Below are 11198 nucleotides of genomic sequence, written 5' to 3' on the forward strand. Positions count from 1 at the left end.
CTTCGATTCGTTTAACCTCCAAACCTCACAATAATTCCTTAACACTTGTTTAACCCATCATTAACTTTGTAAAGGTACTCAACCTCTTCGGATAATATTGATTCACTTACAATGCATTCTAACATGAATGTATGGGTTGTAACATCCTCCATCCTCTTTAAGAAAATTTGTCCTCGAATGTAAAGGCGTCTTAGAGGAGAAACTAACTTTTACGGGATTTACGAAATTTTTAATAGAGTCTCCTCTATAAACAGGACTATATCAAACCTGCCACGCAGCCAAAAAACATACTATATGCCACACAGGGCTATAAACATGCAACAATAACTCATTTGCCCCACACGGCAACCAATGTCAATGAAAATATGAGGAACTGTAACTTACCTTGTAATCAAATAACGTTGTGCTTCTGGAATGTTGTAACACTTCAATTCTGAATATGACTTGTGAAGACTCTAGTTTATTAATAATCTCCCATGAATACATTTTACTTTCTCTACCACTTAATGAACCAAACCAGGCCTAAATAGCTCTGATTCGCCTATTTTGAATTACTCAATAGGGGATCTATGGTTGGCCTTATAAGGAGAAGGATCCACTCTAATGTTGAAATGGTAGTTGTTAATTGGGCATCTCCATCTGATATAATGGACTCTAGAACACCATGTATTCGTATTGTTTCTTTTAATGCATAACTTTACATCATCTTTGACTGTATGAGTTGTTCTATCTTGTACGAAGTGGGCTGACTCCGTGAGTCTACCAACTAGAGTCTTACATACGGTATGGACGAGGTAAACCTCTTACTATAATCTGATGTTGTAATCTCACTATATCTGGAATACATATCCGACGTTGATATGTCAAGACCTTATCTCTTCTCACTTCGAAGACTGTCAGCTCATTCTGCTGACTCTCTCTTTATGCTGAAATAGAATAGAGCCCGCGTACTGTCACTCCTTCAGCTCTGTTACTGCAGGTAATACTACTATATTCTAAATAGTTACTACTTTTTCTTCTAAATTCAATAGTCGGACTCCCAAACTAGCTAGCTGATATAGCTCTCAGGCCTCTCCCTCTCTTTAGAGCCCCAGTAAGTTAAAATACTCATAGATCTACAAATAAGTGTGTCAACTACAACATTAGCCTTTCCCGGATGGTATAGAATCTTTTCATCGTAATATTGCAATAACGCTATGTCCTTGCTCTTCTACTTTTCTCACTTGATACTCTCCAACTTATAGATTAACTTTTTTTATTGCTCCACCCTTGAGGAGGATCACACTCAGTTATATCATCTTGGCTTATCTTTACTTACATCTCAATCCCAAGGACTGTTACATTCTTATGAAGGCTCGGGCATCTTTGTGTTAGCATGACTCATCTTAACAACCCGATTTTATCCCGTCTTCCCCAAATATCTATTTGCGCTGCTAATATTTCGACAACTTCGAAAAATAATTATTTTACTATAATTATTAGCTTTATTAAATACCGACATTTCATTATCCTGTTATAGTCACTACTGTTATTATCTTTTATTTTATTACCGTTACTACTACCACTATTATTATTATTATTACTACTACTACTACTATTATTATTATTATTATTATTATTATTTATTGTTGTTACCAGCATTATTATAATTCACATTTTTTTATCATTTCAGCATTTTTACCAGCTTATGCACACACATCGCATTTATTTTGCACAATTTAACAATAATGTTTATTTACTGTTGAACTTTTAAAATATTGTCGCACGACTATTTACGACGTCATATAATTTTATTCTTTCTTGACACACGTTAGCATATAGTTAACTAAAACGGGTCATTTATTTAAATTTAGAAATTCAAAGCAGTGTAAGAAGAAATATTTTTTTAGGAATTTTTACGCGTTATAGCTATTTCTAATACATAATTAGTGGTAATAACTACCTTTTATTTTAATTACTAATAATAACTAAATACTTTTCTAATTCAACTATTATAGCTACACAGTAACTTTTAATTACCATTTCACAAATACACCTAAAAATTAGCACCCCCAATCCCATATCCCCTTTTAATGGTAACAATATTAATTACTTAATATACATTATCATTCTCTCTCCTTTTTCATAAATTCTTACCTTTTAAAAAGGAAAGAATCTTTGAATGCCCAGTGAAATAGTCGTCTTCTTCTTCTCTTTCCCCTTCTGCAAAAATTTCACTTCCATTCTCACCAATCAACAAGTTTTTTAGGGTTTTGAGAAGACGAAAAATATATGTATTTGTGTATGTTCTATGATATAACTACCAATTTTTGTGGTTGGTGGTGTATTTTTGTAAGTTTTTCTATATATTTGTGTATTTTGTTCAAATTAATTCCATCAATTCATCTAGTTTCAAATACACGGGTGACACAAATACATGGTAAGTTTTCTTCTATATATTTATATATTTTTTTCAAATTAATCCCCTCAAATACATGGGTGATGCAAATTGTTACTCACACAAATACATGAGATTTAATATAAAATACATGGGGTAGTTTGATTGGAAACTTCAAATACATTAGTTATGCTATCAAATACATGGGTAAATAAAAAACGAAATCAATAGTGAAAACTTCAAATACATTACCACTAAATACATGGGTGATGCAAATTGTTACTCACACAAATACATGATATTTAATATAAAATACATGGAGTTTGATTGGAAACTTCAAATACATTAGTTATGCTATCAAATACATGGGTAAATAAAAAACGTCAATATTGAAAACTTCAAATACATTGGCTGTTGAATGTTTTCAAATTTTGAATTTTTGATTTCTTGAGTTTGAATGTTGAAGATTGGATGAAGGAATAGAAAACAGTTATGGAAAAGAAATCTAAAATATGATTTTGTGGAAGAGTATGGTAAAAAATACCAATTAATATAACTAATTAAATGATCCCACCGTTATGGCCTAAAATCAAGGGATATGTTTTCTTTTTTACTGTGTTTCTATGAATTTACACGCATCAAATACATCCGAAAAAATACCTTAATTTGAGAAAACATAGCTACAAATGGTAATATTTAAAAGGGTAGCTATAAATGACAGGAAACTACCATAAGGTAGTCATTTGAGTAATTTTACCATTTTTTTAGGCCAGAAAGGCCTCACATCAGCCCATATCTTAATTAATCTACCCAGCCCACACTCACTTAAGCATAGCCAGCCCACACCCGCAACCCGCCCGGGCCCAGTCGGTTTACCTCACCAAAAGATGAACCACTAGGGTTCGTCTTTCTCATCCGCCTCCCTCCCCTTCTCTATCTCTTCCCGCTCTTCTCTCTCCTCTCTCTTCGTTGACACAAATAGAAAATCCACAGGGTTCCTTTCATGGTCACAGGCCATGCATGGCCGATTCGGGAACGAGAATTAATGCCTTGTACCTTCCATCACCAGGGTAAATTGTCCTATTCTCCCCTTTTCTGTTGCTAATCTGAAAGGTTTTAAATGAAGTTCGTCCATTAGTGAAACTCGAAACCTTTTCTTATTAATTCTTTTTCATTTTCGGGACAGATTTTTATGGTTTTTGTCTAGTTCTTTTTTTTGATCTTGAGTAGGTCAAAATACCTGCAAATCTGAACGTTTGATTTGAAAATATTTGACCAAAATCCCAATCTCAATTCCCGCCCAGTTTTGAACCTCACAAAACCCTAGACGTTTCCTATATATGATCTGGTTCTGGAGTCTTCGGGGGCAGTTCGTTTGGCCGCACAAAAATCTCCTTTTTTTTAAAAAAAAGAGTTCTTCCCCTCAGTCGCCAAAAATCCCTAAGCAATCTTAGTTTCTTTTTATCAGTCTTGAATTTCTGAATATCGAGTTAAGAATACTAAATCAATTTTTTCTGCTTCGTGTGCATTGGTATAGCTTTGAATCCGAGCATCGCAATGCCCGGATTTGAGACTGTTCGAGTGTGAATCGGAGACTCCGCACCCTGTTCGCTGCACTCGCAAAAGGTCAGTGCGATCCCCTTTAGTCCGATTTGATTTTTGATGTGTATTCGCGATTCATTATTTGTGTGTGTAAAAATGCCTTTAGTCTACGTTCAGATTAGTTTAGTTCGAATAAGTATGCTAGGTTGCTGATTTTGTGGTGTAACTATCCCCTCCCGTTTTTTTTCATCTTTGGTTTCAGTTCTGTTCTATGAAAATGTGGTAATCAGATTAGTTTGGTTGAGTTTCAATATCATATGTTAAGGTTTGGGTTGAGATATTTAATTTTCTGCTTGGTTCATGAAATAAGGCATTTACACTCTTCGTTTTGTTTACTTAAGGAATCATGAATAAGGCTGTGTTAATGTATAAATTCAGGATTTGGTTCAGTTTGTTTTAGCTTAAATGTGTGAGACTGAGTGCATGTTATTAGTTTAAACCTACATTTGGTTCCGTTTTAATCCTACATCTTATTTTAGTATTGTTTCCAATCTAAGTATGCTGCTTCAATAGCCTTGCTACCCTTCTTTTGATTCTGGATTGAGGCGAGATTAGTTGATAGTTATGTAACATAAATCAGAGCTGTAAAAAACTGTATTGTCAAACTAATCAATCACTAAGCTGGTCTACTTCTTGACTGGAGCATGAGTAAAAGACATTCTCTAACGAAAGATGATCTTTTTTTTTAATACCTCTGTTAATTCCTCTCTTCTAAAATTTCAGAATGTTCTATCTTAGTTATCTGTCCTGCTGTCAACCGTAGCTAAGTCATATTGAGTAAGAAAAAATGCATGCGGTTTGGAATTGCTTATTCAACCCTTTGAAGCTTGAGTGTTAGAAATAAAAATGTTCTAGGTATCCTGTCATGGTCAATAGCTTTTATTATTTGGGGAACATTGGGTCTGAGTCCTTACATAGAATCAAGTCTCTGGTTTTGTTTGAATTCTTTAAAGATTATTTGCTTTCCCTTTTTCCGAAGGTGTAACCTAGTCCTTGAAGTCTATTTCATTCTGTGAACATGCTGTTGGAATTTCATGAATGCTGTGTCGTGGTGCCGTGCCTGTTTAAATTCTGATATGTTTGTGCATGGCAAGTATATTGTATTTTGATTATGTATATGCATACCTTAGTTAATACATTTATAGGGAGATTAGTGAGTCATTACGGATTAAGCTCGAACCCTCCCCGGTGTTAGTCATGCCTGGGATTCGTGAAATCCCTCGGAACTTGTGCAATATCGGGAAGATGGGGGCAAAAACTTTCCGATATTGACCTTCTATACATCCTTATGAATGTGTATACATGAGATATACCTAAATATACACAGCATATACATAATCTTTGATCTGTTTTTTTTTTTTTGAAATTTTATCTTTACATGTTCGTCCTTATTCTTTTGATTATATTCTAATCCTTTTCCTTTCATTTTTTGCATGACCACCGCACACGAGTCCGAGGGACTCGTTCGTCTCCCATATTCGGTGTTGGGCTAAAAGCCCAACGAAATCTTCTCCGTGTCCAGCCCATACGCAGCAGTTTTGCATAAAATCTCTGTTGGGTCGAGGCCCAACAGCAGCAAAACAGATCCGCAGCAGCTTTTTTTTGGGCTGAGCCCATTTAGCTTATTGGCTCTTCTATTTTATTTTTGCATTTAATTTGTATTGCATGATTAACTCTTTATTTTGTTTTGTTTTCTTAACTTAGATGAATTCTAGTAAATTTAGTGGGGTTTAGTTTTAGTCATGGGTAGTTAATTAAGAGAAACTAATATTAATTCCGTAAGTTTCATTTTTCTTCTTTTTATATTAAAGTTATCTATAGTATCTTAATATTTACTTTCAAAATAATTGTTTTTTTTTTAAAATAGCATATTTTGGATCAAAGGAATTATGTTTTATTTATTACTATCTTATAAAATTAAAACGTCACTAACATGCGAATATTAATCCAAGTACACTTTATAAACATTTTAGATTAATCCGATTATACATATTTTTAAGCTGAATCTAGTTAAATAAAGTTAGTAAGAGAGAAAGGAAACTCATCTCATTTTGGCATCCTATTTATAAAATAAGTCTAGATTTTCTACACCACTATATTCATACAATATAACCTTATTATAAGTTTGTTCTAAACAATGTTTGAAGTCTCTTCTTATACAAATTATTATATTTTCTATAAGTCTTTATTTTAGATAGCTTTATTATATTTAAAAGCCTTAACAACATTTGAAAGCCTTATTTTAAAATATCATTGGAAATCTTCTTTCATGTAAATTATTCTACAAGTCTTATTTTAATTGCATTACTATTTTCATTCAAAGTTTTTAACAACATTTATAAATCTCATTTTTAAAGCATGTCCTTTATGCAAATTATTATATTTTTCTACAAGTTAGTTTAAATGGCATTATTATATTAGAACCTTGATAATATGTATAGGCTATTTTTCTTAAAGTTTAAGCACTATATTTAGTCTTAATTAATTGACCTAAGTATGGCCGGTAAACCGTAGTTAAATCCTAGAGGATGTCTAACCCTTCCTTTTAGGATAATTAGAACCCTTACCTAGAATTAAAATTTAAGCAGACCATTAACGGGTTTAGTTAGCTTTTCCACAGTTAATAATTAGATGCCCTAATTCACCTTAAAATCAATTAGGTGGCGACTCCTTAAAAATAAGCATATAGGAATCTCCAATATGTTGTACTACCTACTTTAACCCGTTTAAAATGGGGTATAACAACTGCTCTTGCTCTATGTTAGCCTGACTTCAACTACTCCTGCATGAATATGTACTGGAGGTTCTCATGATCGACAAGGATGTCAATCTATACGGCATATCTTAACTACGTGCGTAACCGCACAGCCAATTCTAGTTCATGGGTCGGTAATTCTTTTCATGCTTTCTCGACTGTCTCTAAGTATAGCAATCTGCTTTCCTTATTCATCCTTACGCATGCATCACGAAGGCATTAGCTTATCTCAACTCTCTAAATCCTGGGATTTTTTGTATACCTTGAGTAGTATTCTTAATTCTAGTTCTTTATTCAATATGCATAGTCGACGATGAGTTAGTGACATACTTTTTTATTGGGTACATACGAACATAAAGAGATCAACATCATAGGCTCACTATTTCTATACTTGAAACGAATTCTTCCTCTTCCTAATCGTTCACTCCTTCTAATAGTGCAATCAGAGAAAGTTTGTCCGCTAATGCAAGGGATCTTTGAATCTTTAACTTAACTTTGATTTATCTTAGGTTATTCTCCAATATTGGTGGTTCTTGGTCATGGGGTTAAAGTGATCTTCCGATAGCTTGCATGAAGGTTGCTATCTCCCTTTTTCATGAAGACATAGTTTTATAACCTGCACCACTTCATAACCTTAAGGCTTGCTTCCCCCTTTTAGCTTTTCCTGCCTGTGAATCCTGTCGTACTGCTATAATATAACTCACATCCTCTAATGAGTCCTCTTATTTCTTCATAGCTCTTTACTTGGTCCCCTACAATCTTCCACCAATGTTCCACTTCTTATCTTATTCTGGAATTTCTAGCAAAACACTCTTTCATTCTTAATTTCCCTTACTCTAGTCAACCCTTATCCTTTGGTGATTTGATATTCCTCGCTTAATTGACAATCCTACATCTACTGAATTTCCCAATAATATCATCTGCATAAACATCGTAAAAGAAAATTGGGTCATACATCTAAATGACTTGCCTGAGCATAAATACGATTCTAATTACCATTCAACCATTGGAATTCTACCTCGATTCCCTTCGTATTAGTAACCTATTCCAATTGGGATGCCTCAAACTCTCAATGATACTGTAGAATTCAACCTTAAGAACAAGATGTCAGTATTATAGATCATACTGCAATTTGTTACCAAACTTATAAGAGAAAAGATCCCCCAAAATAATCATTTGCATACCTGTAGCTATAAATAATCTCAGACAGCACCGGAGCCCAATGCTCCACCCCCACTTTTATTCTGATCCTTTTGGTTAAGCTTTGGACCTTTGAATCTTGTGCCACTGACTTCCACACCAAAAGAGCCCCCAGAATTCATACAACGTAGCCCGACATATGCTCGACCACACTGATTACAACATGGTCTTATCCGACCTGAATTACTCTAGCCTTGGGATCTTGATGCTCGCAAACCCTGCCATGGCCCTACCTAAGAGGCCTAATCTAGTAAAAATTTTGGGACAGTCTGGCCTGCTGCCCATACACTTGCAGCCTATTACCGCTCGGTGATCTTTTGTAGTCACCAATTGCTCTGGCCCTCTTGGCTTGCCTACTACCCTTATCTGGATCATCTCCGGTAAATACTGGCGACTTTTGATTAATGGACTCCCAAGATTGTGCTTTCTGATCCCTCAGAGGATCTAACACTATCAGGTGCTCTAACACGACGCTTAGTTTGGGAGGAAACCAATTATGATAATATCTGCACCGCTTTCTTCATATCTAGATCACTCGGAGCTGATGGTTGGACTAATACTACTAGTGCTACTGGAGTTTCCCTTAGCTCCTCCAGTGCTGGAGGAGTCAGAGCTATCTAGGAGGGTAACTCACTTTGAGCCTCGGACGGGTCGGTCTCAATGGAGGGCATACTACTTGCACCATGTCCCATTCCTTTCTTAGCATCCCAGCTATCTGCATCACCTCCAGAAGAAGGCATCTCTGTACAACCTATATCAACACATACAATAGACTCAACTCCTATAGCTCAGCTCTATAGCACGATGTAGATCAAGAAGGAAAAGTGACAATCCTAAATGTCCCGTAGCCTCCTGATTATAAATGTGGCACACAATATATCCATAATTAAGACTCTACTAGACATGGCTCATAGACACCCCTAGGACAGACCCGCTTTGATACCAAGTTTGTCACGATCCAAACCGGAGGCTGAGACCGGCACCTAGGCCTTACTTGACGAGCACCAACTTACATGTCCTTTAATTATCTTTAACATTATAAGGGCCAACATGAACTATATTCCCAGAATGACAGAACTTAACATAAACAAGCCAATAGTGCTACATAACAACAAGAACATGTATATGCGGGCCGACAAGACCTCCATGATAGACTATATACATCACCATATGAGCCGGCAAAGCTATACACAAAACTGTACACAAGACGACTGTCTATGAGCCTTTAAGAATACATAAAAACTGTCATGAGTTGGGACAGGGCTCCGACGTACCCAAAGACCATCCATATATATGCATACCAATATAACTAGGCATGTCCGGAAGAGTGGAGCTCGCCAACCAACCGCTGATCAAGACAACCTACTGGATAGTCCGCCAATCTGTCTATCTGAACCTACAACACGAAATGCAGCCTTCACAAATAAAAAAAATGCCAGTACGAATAATGTACTGAGTATGTAAGGCAGGAAATATAAGTAAAAACAATAATGTAAATAGAGATGAGGAAAGACAACCTGTAACTCTAAAATGCCACTGAGGGTGCTTGACATGCATGATTTCGTTTAAAAACATATACATATATATAAGCCACAGTATAGGGTTGCATCATCATCATCATCATCAAGCCACTTTTGGAGGCGAACTGTTGACACCTAATTTTCACCTCATAAAATGCGTATCTTAATTTTCCAAATTTTCTGAGTCCAAGAGGGAGTAAGGATGCCCTTAAAAATTTAAAGATTCCGAGAAAATTGCAAAAATTGATGTTTAATCATTATTTTTCTAAAAATTAACAATTACAAGAAATTACGAGTTATTCACTTTCATAAATATAATTCAAAAAGAAAATATGTATCCCACACCGTCTAACTCGGAAAGATTGTTAATTAAGACGACGTATGAATTACGGTTTATTTTTTGACCATATTTTTCACATTCTTAAATATTCCCCGGAACTATATCAATATTAGGCTTGTTTCAAAGCTAAAATTTTAAATCTACGAGTTTTAAATTTTAATCTGCCTAAATAACTATTTTTACTAAAGTTATATGTGTATTTTAATACTTAGTTTTATTTTGATTTAAAATGCAGGGGGGATCGAATTAAACCTTTTTAAAACTGGGGGGGGGGGGGGGGGGGGGAGGACTTTAAAAAAAAAAATAGGGGTGGAAGTTTATTAAAATAAACATTCCACCCTTCCCCCCCCCCCCCCCCCCCCCTCTCATTTTTCCCACCCCGACTCCCTCTCTTCCTTCAGGCGACGTACGCTACTTTTAGGGTTCTGTCATGCCAGCGATGCCACGACCATTTTTTGGCTAGATTTAAAAGGGCTTTCATGCCCAGTCATGAGCTCTTACATTTTCCAGGTACAATTTTGTATAATTTTTAATTACCAATCGCGAATTGAGTTTTTTTTAAGATGTTACTTAGGTTTCCTCATGTGTGTGGTTGCCATGGGCGAGGCCATGAGCCTTTAGCCAACTTGTTCACCATATACACTCGAATGAGGGAACCTAGGGAAATTTCCTAGAAATTCCATATGATTGGGAACCATTTTAGGGGTTTCTATCCTGTTTAGCCGTTGGAATGTACTGGTTTTTTGTCCCATTAATGACTAGGTGTACTATCCTAGTATTTTGCTGGTTTGTTGGATTTTTATTTTGATTTTAGGATATAAATTTGTTATATTGTGTGATATGTGAATCTCTGATTGGTTGAGGTACGAATTAGTACAAAAATTGGCTGTAATTTTGTTGGACCTTTGCTGGATTTTCGAATTTTTTGAATGAGGGTTTCAAATTGGGGGGAATTCAGTGGTGGGTGGTCTTTCCTTTCCATTTTTGTCCCTTAGACCTATTTCTATTCTTATGAATAGAAAGAAGTGGCCACGAGAAAAGGGGTCTTCTTTTTTTGGGGGTTTGGAAAATCTGAAGTAAAGAAATCCTTCATACATATCTCCAAATATATTACAAATATTCAACAAATATACCACTTATATATATAGACTCTATACTATATCACTACTAGCTATACAAGAGCATTACAAATACATACTTTATTTGGATTGTTCTAGATATACTGGTATTAAAAAAAAATCAAAGAAAAGGTTGACTTCCAAAGGCTTAAGTGTTGGTGCTGAAGTTGTGATCCAACCTCTCTTATTTTGATCTTTTGGTTGCCCAATAAAAAGGTATATCCTATTCTAGCTTTTCTATATTTATTGTTTCAACTTGTTTGGTGCATTGTCTGCTTATTTGTGA

General features: G+C 35.3%; 1 long non-coding RNA gene across 1 annotated transcript; it reads left to right on the plus strand.

Annotated features, from left to right (window-relative positions):
- The first annotated feature begins 3300 nt into the window (after positions 1 to 3300).
- Positions 3301 to 5767, plus strand: LOC132635785 (uncharacterized). Its single transcript, XR_009580742.1, has 2 exons — positions 3301 to 3447; positions 3915 to 5767. It is a non-coding gene; the product is annotated as an uncharacterized LOC132635785 (long non-coding RNA).
- The last annotated feature ends 5431 nt before the right edge of the window (positions 5768 to 11198 follow it).

The sequence above is a fragment of the Lycium barbarum genome, chromosome 4 (assembly GCF_019175385.1).
Source record: "Lycium barbarum isolate Lr01 chromosome 4, ASM1917538v2, whole genome shotgun sequence".
Taxonomy (NCBI): Eukaryota; Viridiplantae; Streptophyta; class Magnoliopsida; order Solanales; family Solanaceae; genus Lycium; species Lycium barbarum.